This window comes from Lissotriton helveticus, chromosome 8 (genome assembly GCF_964261635.1).
Source record: "Lissotriton helveticus chromosome 8, aLisHel1.1, whole genome shotgun sequence".
Taxonomy (NCBI): Eukaryota; Metazoa; Chordata; class Amphibia; order Caudata; family Salamandridae; genus Lissotriton; species Lissotriton helveticus.
The window spans coordinates 810,023,996-810,038,183 of NC_136069.1; the positions used below are offsets into that span (position 1 = coordinate 810,023,996).

A 14,188-nucleotide genomic window follows, 5' to 3' on the forward strand; every position below is an offset into this window, starting at 1 on the left:
GGCTCTTTTCTGTATAGGGTTTTCTTTTTGGTTTCTTTTTTTCTTTCAGCTTTTAGTTGTTATGTTTGTTACTCTGCATAAGTTCTCTTCGCAAAAGCGCCGGGATGCTCCTTTGGAGTAGCCGTGCGCTATAGAAGAAAATAAATAACATAACATAACATAACATCATAAGGATATCATTTTCAACAGTAAGTTGGTCAGCTAGTTGGCAAAATACAAACAGGTCCCTAAAATACGCAAACTATTGTTCAATGCTCTCTTCAGATGACTGCTTCCTGGAATAAAATTAAAAATGTTCTAATACAACATTTGGTTCAGCAATAAATTATTTCTACAGTATTTTCTCAGCTTCACAAAGACATTCCAAGCATCACCAGCAGCCTCTTCTCCAGGAGCGGGGATTAAAGGAATATTTTCAAATACTTTTTTTGTCCTTCGGTGCCTAAACAACCATATAAAATGGCTTCTTTCCTTGTTGGACTATAATCCACACAGCCAATAGCCGCAAGATAGTTCCTAAATACTTTGAACCAATGTTTCCACTCGAATTTGGGATTTCCAGGACAGTCTAAACATTTTGGAGGTTGCTGGTGTGAATTACTTCCTTCAGACATTGGTAGTAAGTAGAAATGACCTAAAATATATGAGGCTAGGTGACAGAACAGAGTATAGTTAATTGTATGTGTAAGTAGCACACACAAAAGAAGAGCAACAGTCATGAATGAAAAGCAAACAGTCACACAGTCATGCTTTATACATCAATACCAATGAAACCCTGTCTTATGGATGCAAATCATGTCAGTGTGCCTTCCAGAAAAACAACCTATTATTAGTGTTTATCTTGGCAGTATCCTCTTAACCTATATATATTTTTTAGTGGATACCTACTGCAATGCATTCAACAAATTTTTAAACACAATTGTATTCTTATCTAAAAACACGGGGAAGGAAAGTGGGTATATTGATTACCGTCTCCTGACAATCGTACGGAACACCACAGGACTGCAGATCTAAATCGTCTGAACAGTGCTGACACCAAAGGAATATGATAACTAAAAGTGTGTCAAACCAAATTCTGCAGAGAAAACTCATCTGCCAGAAAAAATGTGTGGAACGAACACAGGCTGTTGTTTGCATATCGACATTTGAATACCGTGAATGATATATTGCATCACGAGCATTGACGATTTTTACATTTAGAGTCTGACATTGCACTTTGGGCTTTTTAGCTCCCGTAGAACGCATGAGATAGAGGGGTATTTTTCCTTGCACTCGAACACGATACAGGGTCAGTATTACATGTCCGTGGGATACTGACGGGCATGTAAGTTTGCTGCATGGATGAAGCATGTTGGCCACTTTCTTGCTTTGGAGTACTCATGAGTTCCTGGCACTTCTGCACTAAACATGGTGCACAGCGCACGTGAAGGTTCCTTGACTGAGCATTCTTCTCAACACAGTCATTCATTTACAGCAAATGCCATAGTTTCTGTGTGGTTGTAACAGTGGAACTGGTCAATCCCTATTGAGTTGGCCAGTCCGGCTTTTATGAGAGAGCCAATATACTATGACTACAGAAAAGTGTACATAGCCTGACAATGTATATTGTTAAGTGTGTCATGACAGTGGAGCCTCTTGTGTTCTCTTCTCTTTAATGTGGTTTGTGCACTTCAGATTGACGACTACAATCGTGAGGGCTAAAGTATATTGTAAGAAAACCTCACTGCAGGAGGATCACGTGTAAGCCCCCTATTCCCTCGACAGCTGGTATGACTGATGAAAGCTGCTAGAGGGTAACTATTTTAGTTAATGTGATGTGTATTAGATCTCACAATTAGGCAGTCCGGGCCTTTTTAAATTGTTCGTAATTATTGTTGTATTGTTTCCTTCTTCCTGACAGTCGCTACAGAACAAAGTGTTCAACAGTGGTGTGGTGACAAGGTGTGTTGCCCTGACGAATCTGCCGTTACTCTCGAGGCAGAGAAACATGTTGGCGATAGGTAATGGTATGCGAGTTTAGCTACCAGCCTTTTTAATTCAATGGTTCACACCTATACAAAAGGAATAAAAGGTTGCGAACAGGTGTGCCCGTTGATTTTAATCACACTATTTTGACACTAGTAGTTCCTACGGTACTGCTATTATCGCACTTACACTTCTCTGTTTGATTTCTGTTTGGACACATTTGTTTTATTATTTTTTTAATTGAATGACGACCAATGATGAGAAAAGGGGCCTAGTCTGGTGAGGATTTGCCAGTTGCCCCACGGGTGGTGTTCCCGTGAGGTGTCATTCTTTTTGCCACACATTTTTTCTGGCAGATGATTTTTCTCTGCAGAATTTGCATTGACACACTTTTAGTTATCATATTCCTTTGGTGTCAGCACTGTGCAGACGATTTAGATCTGCAGTCCTGTGGTGTTCGGTGCGATTGTCAGGAGACGGTAATCAATATACCAACTTTCCTTCCCTGTGTTTTTAGATAAGAATACAATTGTGTTTAAAAATTTGTTGAATGCATTGCAGTAGGTATCCACTAAAAAATAAAAAATATATAGGTTAAGAGGATACTGCCAAGATAAACACTAATAATAGGTTGTTTTTCTGGAAGGCACACTGACATGATTTGCATCCATAAGACAGGGTTTCATTGGTATTGATGTTCTTTGAGTGGAGGGCAACCCTGGTCTTCCTTTTCCCTCTGAGCTCCTTTTTGTGATAGAATGCTTTATACATCACCTGGTGTGGCATCCGAAGAGTTAATTGATGAAATGAAGTAAAAAGTAGTTGTTGCGCATGTACAACAAAAAGATACACGTGTGAATGCCTGATAAACTCTGTGCGTCAGTAAGCAGAACGAGGATTGAGGAGGCTGAAAAAAAAAACAGACATCAAATGGAGCAAGGGAAACTGATGAGTGATGTGCTTTACCGCCAATCAGCGGGATCTCCCAGGCAATGGTGCAAGTGAAATGGCAGATGATTCACACTCCTTCCGCCGAAATAAAAGCCCGTCCGAGAAGACAACAGATAACGAGGGGTGGGACAAACAGTGGCCGCGAATACGAGATCCACACAAATTGGAAGCTGGGGGCGGAACAGTGGCAGAGTGTCAGGCGAGGTGGGCCCCGGCAGCGATAAGATAAAGATGGTTCCAATTCAAATCCTGTTGTCAAAAGGTTGTTGTAAGTAGGTAATGAATTTCCAGGCAGGCAGATATTTGTAGTAAGAAGGTTTATTCATTTATTCATCAGCATAATTTGCATATATGGAGCACATCCAGTGGTCGAAGTCGGGGGGGGGGGGAAGTAGGGTAACTGTGGGCGGAGGTCAGGGTGCGGGACCAACCCGAGGATTAGCTCAGTGGGCGGAGTCAGAGGTGTGGCCAGAAAGAGCAAACCATTCGAATTGTTAGTGTTTGTTTGGCATTTCACTACCCAGCTGCAGCTTATTACGTTATTTAATTCAGCCAATGGATACACGTTTATTTCAGGTTTAATATGAGTTATTGACATTAAAATACATTCACAAAGTGAGATTTGTTTTCAATAACAGAATGTCCCAAATACAATTAAAAGTGGAATCAGAAGCTATTTGTCTCCAAGCCATGAAATTTCTGTCATCAGCACTTCTCCCCTTTTCCACAAGTGCAGTTCAAACATGAATGGCAAAATATCCTAGTTTGCAAATGTTTTCTATACAGTTATGGCTCTGCAATATTTGTCAGATAATGCATCAGCAGCTGCATAATTTGATGATTTTAGCTAATAATTTGTTTGTAGCTCAACCGGATCAAAAGTTACAAACAAACGTGACTTGTGTTTCTGCGAAGTGGACAGCCCTTTGCAAAGGTTGACTGATCACGCTCTCACTGCTGCATTTGTGTGTTGCACTGCTACTAATAAGGCAAAATCTTTGCAGACTGTTAGCATGTGTAAAAGAAAATATACATTATTACGCTGCAGCTTTTTTTTGCTGCACAATTTAGTCAACACTGCAGAATAATTTTGTCCTCCATTGCTACATAATTCCTGTGGTCCCAAAGCAGGCAGCACATGCTTAAAGTGCTTGTGCATGAAGCAGAAAGACCATGATGTTTGTAAACTAAGTTTGGTGTGCGTAAAAATCCTGCATCACCGACCCCTGGTGAGTTGCACCTGCTACTGCTGAAACAAGGCCAATAGAGGTACCAATAGCTGCAGCGGACTGGTCTCAAGGGTAAGGCGGATTTAGGGCTGGAGGAAGCTATGTGCGACAATGTTTGTTGGTGCCCCCAATGACTCCCTCCTCCATGGATTCCCTCAATACCACCCTTCAACAGTGCCCCTCGAGTCTCCATAACCACTTTCTCGCTCAGATGCATTTAATTTGATTTACAGCGCCACTGATACCAGTGTAGGGTGTCAGAGCACTTTACATCACACACATTACAGAGAGACAATCAATCATATGTGTGTAAATCACTCTCTAGGAAATACATAAGGAAAAGTACTACATGGTGTAGGAGTCACATGACACTATACTAGTAAGCAATATAGTTTAATAGTGATTTGTCTGGAGAAACACAAACTCTGAATTTAGAACGTAATACCATGGTTGAGGGTTCTCTTTAATAATCAGAATTCATTTTATCCATATGAACACCCTTTGCAACATTAGGATAATCAAACACTTGGGGGAAAATATAACTCTCTAATTTATACCTTGCAGTTTGATTGCAGCTCTTAGATGACAGTTAACAGCTCACTGTTCAATGTGATCACGGGGGCAACGAAGGGGAGACAGACAACAGCAGTCACCGACACCAAGAGAGTGCAATACAATGGAATGACAAATGACAAACAAACCTAAGACCTACCACTGGCCACCAGGGATGAGGCGCAGGTGGTAGCCTGCGGGTAATGGAGGGCCTCGAACTTCCTCAGCAGCGGCAGCTGAGGCAGGAGACACACAGGCAGTGCTGTGTGGAGGGGGAGCGACCTACCTGGTGGGGTCAAGGGTCGCTTTGAAGGGAGTCGTGAAAAGGTTTTGAAAAGTTGCCATAAAAGTAGTGAGCTAGTTGTACCTCTGGGGAAATGCAGGGGCGGAGGAGCGTAGCCCCACTGTCTCAGAGCCAGCAGCAAAAAAAATTTTTTTAATTCAATATTGTTTTATTTTTAAGTTGCTGGCCCAGCCAGCGTGTACAGTGAGGGGCGGGCCGAGGCCTGGGAGGCGGAGGAGGAGTGCTAGATGCACTTCCTAAGTACTCATGTGTGTTTGGCCGGCCATCTTAGGCCGACCACAACACACGTGCGCACTTAGGTTTCTTTAACCGCTGTATTGAACAGCTGGGTTAGAGAAACCCCACAGACTCCCTGACCTGAGTGGAGCCTCTTTCCAGCCAGCTCAGGCCAATCCCCACGCCCCAGAGTCTCAGCACCGTGGCGCAACGCGGGAGGCGTCCGGCAGCATGTAAGCATAACTTTTTATTTAATTTTTTTATTATAATTGTAAACACTCCCTCGTACCCCCGCATTCCCTCCCGCGCAGAGAGAGAATGGGTCTGGAGTTCAGTATGTAATAGATGGGAATATCCATACTCTTACAACCTCAAGCAGCCCACTTTAGATATCAAAAGCCATGGAGACCAGGACTGAGCCATGGGATACTCCACAAGGCCTGGAGGTGGCACAGAACCTGGAAGATCCCAATTGGGCAAGGTGTGTTTGAACAGGCAGGCAGAAAGGAAACCATGTCAGGACCTTCTCCCCAGACAAATACGGGCCAGTAGACTAGACAAAAGTGCCCCATGGGCTACTGAGCCAGAAGTTGCTACAAGATGAAAAGAACAAGAAAACAGGCACCACTGGAGGGTTCTTTGTCCAGAGAAACACAATACAGTTTGGTAGGGGCACAAATGGTGAGGGGAAGAAAAATATGGGGGTTCTTCAGATTCTTTAGCTCTGCAAATGGTAGCTACTTTTCAGGAAATCGCCTTTTCCCATCATGTGAGCTATATTAACTTTACTCAGCTTACCTTTCAGCTGCTCGTCGTGATACATTCAATGTAGTCGCCTCAAACCAACGCAACTGTCTACAAAGTATCCCTGGCCCTCTGGTCTAGATTGGCAATTTACTAGACAGGGTATAAAGAAGAAATTCAAAGGGAAAAGGTCTAATGTGGCAATTCGTGGATGTAGTCTAATGTCAATTCACAGGAAAAGAGTGTCCAGGTGCAATTTCCCAGGATTTGGGTATAAAGTGGCAATTCTCAGGATTTGGGTGTAAAGTGGCACCTAACATTAAAAGGGTTTAAATAGCAACTCTTAAGAAAAGGGTTTAGGTGAAATTCATATGAACAGGGCTTAAATGCCAATGTGTAAAGAGTTTACACTGAATTCATAGGAAACGGGTGTAAAATCATGGTCAATTCTTGGGAATAGGGAGTAATGTTTCAATTCAAGGGAAAAGGGCTTTCAAGTAACAATTAGTTTAAAAGTGGAAAAAGTAAAGTTGGAGAAATTAAGAAAAAAAATCATTGCAAAGCCTAAAGCTAAAATGGTCTGCTCAGGAACTAGCATGTTTAATATTTTATGTTTCTCCTACAAGCAGTGCTTTAAGTGGGCGGGTACTCACAAGTACTGTACTTCTCTGAGTACGAGCAATACGTTTAAAAGGAGAGTCCCGGCACTTCTTGGTAGCAACCAGGTACTGTGTGATAGTAAGTATCTGTACTTTTCGTTTTCCATTTTAAACACTGCAAACGACCCATTCTCCTGCAAAAATGATCGAAAGGCTCGAACATTGTTGAGCACGCATAAGCATGTGAGGCAGCTGGCAAACTGTGTTTCTTCATGATCTAGGAATGGCAGGGTGGTATTTTATCTGCAGTCACAGAATGAATGAGAATAGTGATGGTCACTGGCTTCACTCAAATCAGGTAGGGGTGTCATGCGCAGAGCACAACCTCAAAAAGGTGATGTAAATGACTCTGGTCCCCGTTCCATTCCGTCGTTTTTAGCTCTTCCGTTACATTACAGACAGGGACCAACCATGTGGAAATTAGCCTAGATTCCGGTTCAAAGGGGACAACTCACCTTCTGCAAGTGCAAAAAGCATCTTTACCCACTTACCGATTTACATTTTGTGGTGTGCTCCTTGAGCGCAGCAGCCATGGCCTCATGCATCACACAAATTTGCAATTCATCCGGACGCAGACCGAGGAACCATGTAGGTGTATGGTGTAAAAGCGAAGAGTAAGGGCAAATTGTAGCCGTTTCTTTTCAGAATGCATCAGTGCAAATCATAAATTCAGAGGACAAAAGGATATTTATTGTTCATACTTGCAACAGTGTTGAAAAACTGTTAATGTTGCACAGGCACTGGAGTACTTGTTTGGACGAAGATAATTTAGGGCATTTTATTCTCAGTGAGTTTGTCTGCATTAACGGAGTCTCCCCACATGCGCTCTGAGTGCGTTAACCTTGGACGCATACCATGTGTATCTACTCTCACATGGGGGGGTTTGGGGGCTACGAAAAATTTCAGTGGGGGGCTGACTCTTCTAACAATATGCAGAGGTGGCGTTCGTAGCCGTTCCTGGGCGCATTGCTGATTTCTTTGGTGATTCTGAGACCCGAGAGACCCTGCCCGGATTACTGGTGACATTCTTTTAACGAATTTGGGCTGCTATCTTTGTGAATCGAGGGAGCGGGATTGCGAGTCCCAGGTGGTAGTGCGCGAAGGAGATCCAGCGCACCTGGGACTCTTCCCGCCCCCCTCCTCCCCGGCAGTATTTCACGGCTCGCGGCCCCCGCTCCGCGGGAGCCTCTCGTAGCCGTTCCTGGGCGCATTGCTGATTTCTTTGGTGATTCTGAGACCCGAGAGACCCTGCCCGGATTACTATTTACATTCTTTTAACGAAGTTGGGCTGCTATCTTTGTGAACCGAGGGAGCGGGACTGCGAGTCCCAGGTGGTAGTGCGCGAAGGAGATCCAGCGCACCTGGACTCTTCCCGCCCCCCTCCTCCCCGGCAGTATTTCACGGCTCGCGGCCCCCGCTCCGCGGGAGCCGCTCGTAGCCGTTCCCGGGCGCATTGCTGATTTCTTTGGTGATTCTGAGACCCGAGAGACCCTGCCCGGATTACTGGTGACATTCTTTTAACGAAGTTGGGCTGCTATCTTTGTGAACCGAGGGAGCGGGACTGCGAGTCCCAGGTGGTAGTGCGCGAAGGAGATCCAGCGCACCTGGGACTCTTCCCGCCTCCCCTCCACTTTCCCCACTATATAATTAACTACCTACGCGCTCCGCGCGTCGCACCCGTGCGAAGCCCGGGCCAAGGGCGGGCCCGTTGTAGCCCGTTAGAGGCCGTGTAAGGCCGGGCTGGGCCACCCGTCCAACCTCTGAACTCAGTTTGGACCCACACGTAGGTGCATTTTTAATAGTAGTGCATTACGTACTTGTCTGTAAGTAGGAACATTATTGCTGTAGAGACTTCTGTGGCTAGTACTTATTTGTGATAACCATGTGCACGAGAGGGTCTAGAAGCAAAACGGCAGCGGGGGGCTCACTACAAACCGGCACTCTGGATAATTTCCTTTTAAGGGCTAACTCTTTCATAGACCAAGAAATCACCTTGCTGGGACGGAGAGTATCTCAGGATCTTGCCTTTGCAAAAAGATCCTCCATGGGCCAGTTTGCCACAGCTAAAACCCCTGAGCAATCCATGGCCCAGGTCCCCTTACTGACCCCTACAATAGTTAATGCTGACATACACGCTCATAGACAGAGCCTACCCGCTATGGTAGACCTCTCAGTATCCCACCTCTCTTCAGACCCACAACTAAGTGTAGATCTAGAAAAAAACCCGGACTTAGTTGCTACCACTCCACCCACTGATTTGAGCAACATCCAGCAGAAGGCTAGGAGGGAGGGAGCCATTCCCAAAAAAATCTAAGTTAAACAACATAATGGGGAGGGGCAAACAACATTCGAGGAAGACCCCGGCGGCTCCTGCCCAAAACTTGACTATAGCTACAGATTGCCCTAGTAATGCCCCCACTAATGAAGCTACCTCTAGTGTGAACACAGAAGCCTTGGGCACTTTAGATAGGATTAGCGTTAGGGATGATGAGGTAACCATTTCACTCCTACCTAGGATTGCTGAACTTTTTAAACTCTACCTGACCCCTATTGAGGCAAGACTAGCTCGTATTGAAAAAAAGATAGCTGACCTGTGTGACGCTCCAAAAACAGTAAACTCTAGGGGGAAACAAATCCAGTGCTCCTGTCATTAAAAAACCATCAACAATTGTGACTAACCCTAAATCTAAGCCTCACTCCTCTTCTGTGAAGTCAACTGCACCCAAAACGAGAACCTGTGCTACCCCTTTGAGAGAGGGGCCCATTCCTCCCAGGGATCATTTGATGCAGTCAAATAAGAACAATGATGACGGTGGGCCACATAGGAGACGACCAGTGAACCTGCCTCCTCAGGCAAGCCCCTATGTGATGGTCATGACGGGGGTTCCAGAATTGGGTGAGGCTGAGGAGGAAGCTAATTGGTCTCTAAAAAATAAAGTCCAACATTGGCTAAATATAAACCGGACCCTACCTCCGAATCTAACTAGTAAGATCTTGACAGTGCGTAGGGTGGGTCATGAAAGGAAAACGGTTCAGGGCGACTGTATATTGGTCAACTTTGCGGACCCCCATACTGCCTATTACATATGTACCTGGAATATCCAGGACAGACATGAGGGGATCACAACACGACGCCTTTCCTTTTTTTTATCCCCCTAGGAATGGACTAACACGCGATTGGAATAATGACAGTAACTGGTATACTGTAGGGCGCCCTGTCAGGAATGGAAATTGGGGTACCTGGGGCCCACAGGGTTTCAGAGAACAAGCACATAGGGGTAATTGGAATGGCCTCCCGACCGCTAACAGATACAGCTGCCTAGAGATGGTGGATTGACAGCCAAACTCTAGTAACCTATCAGTGGCGGGGAGGATGGACCGTGAAGCCATAAGGGGGGGTTCAGACAGGCATTGTAAGCTCATCATACCTAGGCTGAGCAAGAAACATCTCCCCCTTTCTAATAAGAGGAGCTCTAGTCCGTGCAACCAGAATAATTTGCACCTACGCCCAGTCTGGGTGAAACAGCGGCAAATGGGCCGATTAACTCTTTTAATTAAGATCTCTGTGACAGGGGTTTTATTTCCATTGTCTCCTGGAACTTGGCGGGTTTAGCTAATAAATTTGATTCCCCTGACTGGGGGGCATTCATAGACTCAAAGGATGTTTGCCTCTTTCAGGAGACATGGGCTAGAGAGGACCATCAGCGTGCAGGTTTTGATGCATTCTCAATCTGGGCGAACTGGAAGGGGAAGGGACGCCCGTCTGGTGGACTGCTTATCTGGGTGGCTTCCCACCTGGGCTGTAAAGCTAGGGCTTTACCAACTAATTCCCTAGATGTTCAATGCGTACTCTTGGAATGGTCTGGTGTAACAAAATTGGCATTGATAAATGTCTACTCAAGACCAGTAGCTATAACAAAAGTTTCTAGTACCGTTGAGGAACTAGCGCTGTTCCTGAGCACTTTCCCCCAGGGTATCCCGTATGTGGTTGGGGGAGATTTCAATTGCCAATTTGAGCCCCTTCCATTATTCCTAGAAGGTACAACCAATGAGGAAGATGAACATTGGGGAATCCCCAAATTGGCTGGCCCACCAGTGAAGTCCTGGTCGCCTTTAGCAACGCAAATTACTTGTTTGACCCTAGTAAATTCTCTAAGGGCCTGCAACGGCCAGGTAAGTGGTGACATTCCACCTAAACCGACCTTTAATAAAATGGGGCATACTTCTAGATTAGACTACATATTTGTGGAAATGTCTGAATGGGCCAGAATTGTGGATTTTAATGTAATTCGCCAAATCGACAGCGATCACAATGCGCTGATCCTAAAAATTTCGGTTCCGGGTGTCACTATCCAAATACAGGATGGCAATGATCGTATGGATTCCAGAACGATCTTATCTACCAATCGGCGTAGAGTCCGCTGGCCCAAAATTCTGGGAAATCCTAAGGATATTCAGAGGTTGTATGCAAAAGCTGCTCTAGTTTTGGAAAAGGTTGACAACCTTATACACAATCCCGTCACGCCTGAGGAGACTTATAGAGAACTCGGTGCATTCCATCTGGAGTTGTGTAGCACCTTAGCTGATGTTCTGAATCCTGAGCAGCGGCAAGGCAAAGGAAAAGGCAGGGGGACACGTGCCTCATGGTACAATGCCGCCTGTAGAAAGGCCAAGGCTGACCTACTAGCGGCTATGAAGCAACAGTTCAATATTTCCTTGGTCAGAACTAAGAGGAAGGAGTACAAAAATCTCATTTCTAATGCCAAGACCGAATGGGATTATGCTAATTGGGCAGACATGACTGATGCTCTTAAGTTCCGTGATGCCAGGAAATTCTGGCAGATTGTAAAAAATGGCTCGGCTGAGGCCAATATTGCACCAAGTGTGTGGGAGGATCATTTTAGATCCCTGTACACTGCGGCTAACATAGATTTTACCCGGGTCCAAGATGATTTGGTGGCAGGCATGACCCACACGCCACCTCTGGATAGGGATAAATTCACCCTGCCAGAAGTAAGGGCAGCTATTGCTAGACTTGCCTCAGAAAAGGCTCCTGGGTTGGACAAACTCCCTGGTGACCTATTTAAAAATGAACCCATGATTTGGGCTCCATACCTACAGGTTCTATTCAACGAAATTCTGGGGGGGATGCCGGTGCCTGCTACTTGGCTGGGGGCAGAGATTTTCCCTATCTTCAAGAAGGGTTCTTCTCTGCTCCCAGCCAACTACAGGCCTATTAGTCTAATAGACGTCCCCCAAAAGATTTTTGCCAGGTTGATTCTGGACCGTTTATTGGAATGGATGCAAGACCATTCAGTCCTGAGCCCATACCAAGCGGGTTTCAGGAATAAAGTGTCCACCATAGACCAAGTCTTCCGACTTGCTATTATATTTTGGAAAACGGTACAGTTGGAGGGTGGCAGCCTCTATACTGTATTCGTTGACCTACGAGCAGCCTTCGACCTGGTACCTCGTAGGAAACTTTGGTCCGTCCTCTCTGGCTTAGGGGTCCCACAACATCTTTTAACTATGATTATCAGACTACACACTGGTAACTACGCCCAGGTCAGATGTGGTAGGGAGGGGATATTATCCAACAAGTTCCCCGTTTACAGGGGGGTTAGGCAGGGCTGTGTGCTTGCACCGACCCTGTTCTGCCTTTATGTCAATGGGGTAATTGCGCACCTGAATGGGGTCGAGAATACGGACGCCCCCAAACTTGGAGGCAGCAGGGTGCCCGCAATTATGTTTGCGGATGACACCCTGCTGCTCTCCAAGTCCCCAATGGGGATTCAGCGAGTTCTCAATGGTTTCGAGGCATTTTGTAAAGATCATGGCCTTGAGATCAACGCTCTGAAGACCAAATACATGGTCTTCAACCCCCCAATCAGAACTCGCCCTAATCCGTACATTGGACCTAACGTACTAGAGAGGGTTCGAACCTTTGAGTACCTAGGAATCACCCTAAACGAAAAAATGTCATGGGCGCACCAAGGGGAGAAATCACAAATAAAGTTGGCCCAAATAGCAGGCGGGATCATTAAATTAGTCTCTAAGAACAAGTCTTCTTTTAAGCCGGTGGGTCCCTCTCTAGAGATCTATAGAGCACAAGCCAGGGGAGCTATTATGTATGGAAGTGAACTTTGGGGCCACACGTGTAATCGCGATCTGGTAGTAACTGAGAACAAATTTATCAGACAACTCCTATCACTTCCACCAACCACTCCGCTGCTGCCCATTAGACTTGACCTGGCCTTGAGACCCCTTGATGAAGACATGGGCATGCGGCCCCTATTTTTCTGGCGTAGGATTTGGTCTGTGCAGGAGCTAACGAATTACATGCTAGAATTGCAGGAAATTTTTACCCTCCCAACCATCGGGAAAATTGCCTGGCTAAATTATATTAAGAAAGAATTAGGGAAGTTAGGGCTACCCACCTTATGGTCTGACCCGCTTTCATCATGTCCCGGGGTTACACGAAGGCAGCTCATTACCCAGTACCAGGAAAGTAAAATGGCTATTCACCTGCAAGGAAGCGGCCTCGGCACCTTAACGTCATCATTTTTAATAACAAAGGACAGCTATAGGTTTGAAACTGTTTTAGATACCATATCCCCAATGCTAATCAGGAAACTGTATCTCCAATGGAGGTATGGCAGTTTACCATTACGGGCCTATACCAGTAAATGGGCAGATCTTTCCCCGTCTCATTGCCCAGGGTGCAAATCTGAACAGGAAACTGATTTGCACATATTGTTCTTTTGTAGTGCTTATGTGCAGGCGCAGAAGAAATGGATCGTCCCACTATGTAAAAACATGGGTTTCTCCCACTGCCTGCAAGCATATAGGGTATTTAAGACCGATTTATCAGGGCATATAGTCTTCGCCGTAGCCAAATAGTTGGGGATAGTTTGGCATAAGAGGAGATATCTTTTAGATGGGGAATTATGATAAATTGTTAAAATGATAAACTGTGATCTAGACATTTTTAGCATATAGAATGACTAGTCCTTATATTTGTGTACTGATTTTATATGTTTCAATGGTTGTACATATTTTAACATTTACTGTATTAGATCTAATGTCATTTGTACCTTTTATGGCACATGCTGCCGAAATAAAGACGATGATGATGATGAATATGCAGAGTGGAGATGCAGGGGCTACAAGAAGGGCTGAAAAGCAACAAAGGCCTCGTTAGCAAGTTAATGGTCTTCTAAAGACTTGTGAAGTGCTCGGGTGCAGCTGCGTTTGTGCCCGGGAAGCTGTCTCAGGCGGGCTGACTCACACGGGTGGAGGCGGGGGGTTGGGGGCTTCAATGGGCATAGCAGGGCTTCTGGGCAGGAAACAGTTGTCCTTTCCCTTCTCTGCCAGTCCTGCCTCCCTGACCTTCCACGATCGGCAAGCCTTATCTATAGGCTTTTGCTATTTCTGTCCCTGGGACGCTCTGGGACGTGTGTTTAACTAAAAAAGTAGGGGCACAGACTCGGCTAAATGAAAGAAGTAGGGGCACGCCGTGCCCTGCCGATCCCGCCCACTTCGACCACTGAGCCCACCCTCCAGCGACC

At 45.5% G+C, this 14,188-nt stretch overlaps 1 protein-coding gene across 1 annotated transcript in view; it reads right to left on the reverse strand.

Annotated features, from left to right (window-relative positions):
• The window catches only part of NALCN (sodium leak channel, non-selective), a 3,094,418-nt gene that overhangs the window by 2,759,710 nt on the left and 320,520 nt on the right, over positions 1-14,188 (reverse strand). The gene's annotated exons all lie outside the window — the stretch shown is intronic.